This window comes from Etheostoma spectabile, unplaced genomic scaffold, assembly GCF_008692095.1.
Source record: "Etheostoma spectabile isolate EspeVRDwgs_2016 unplaced genomic scaffold, UIUC_Espe_1.0 scaffold00018511, whole genome shotgun sequence".
Taxonomy (NCBI): domain Eukaryota; kingdom Metazoa; phylum Chordata; class Actinopteri; order Perciformes; family Percidae; genus Etheostoma; species Etheostoma spectabile.
The window spans coordinates 5,193-6,005 of NW_022604301.1; the positions used below are offsets into that span (position 1 = coordinate 5,193).

The 813-nt window shown below is 42.7% G+C and overlaps 1 non-coding gene across 1 annotated transcript; it reads left to right on the forward strand.

Moving 5' to 3' along the window:
* Positions 1 to 488: 488 nt before the first annotated feature.
* trnaa-ugc (transfer RNA alanine (anticodon UGC)) lies at positions 489 to 560 on the forward strand. Its single transcript has one exon. It is a non-coding gene; the product is annotated as a tRNA-Ala (tRNA).
* Positions 561 to 813: the final 253 nt, after the last annotated feature.

Consider the following 813-nt stretch of genomic DNA (forward strand, 5'->3'; position numbering starts at 1 on the left):
TGCAACACGTTACCCAGAGGCTTACTCCCTCAGAAACACCAAGGCTAGACAAGTGGCCAATAGTTTACTTCAACATTTTTCCCAGGTAGGGGTCCCCACAGAAATCTTAACCGATCAGAAAACTAACTCAACATTGAAGGAGGTAGACTCCCTGTTAGGGATCCGGGGCATTAAAACAACACCCTACATAGTTTGTGGCTCAATCTCATAGGTACTGGAAGCCACCCGTCTCCACCAATGCATTTCTCAATGCCCAGATGTGTTACAAGATTTAAAGTGAGCGTTGTATTGTCCAGCAGAAGGGCAACATATGTGTTACTTTTCGACTAGATTTACACCATAGCAGTGCAAGCATTTTGCCAAGGCTCACTTTCCAGCCACCGCCATGTTTTGAAACCATATACAACATAAATATTACATATTTCACCCAGGTGTCTTCTCTTATTCAATGATCTCACAAAAAGTAAAAAAAAAGCTAAAAACATTCAGGGGATGTAGCTCAGTGGTAGAGCGCATGCTTTGCATGTATGAGGCCCTGGGTTCAATCCCCGGCATCTCCAACAAGTCTCCAGTCTGTCAAAGAGCTGCAAAAAGCTCTTAGTCTGAAAGAGAAAAGTATTAAAAGGCAATCTCCTTGTGTTCATGGTAATTAATGCAAAAATCAGTCTCAATGACCAAGATTTGCATTAAGCAGTGCATTGTCCAGTGATGGTATAGTGGTGAGCATAGCCGCCTTCCAAGCAGTTTACCTGGGTTTGATTCCCAGCCATCGCATTAGTTTTCATTGTGTGGTTACTTGCTTTATTTGTCATG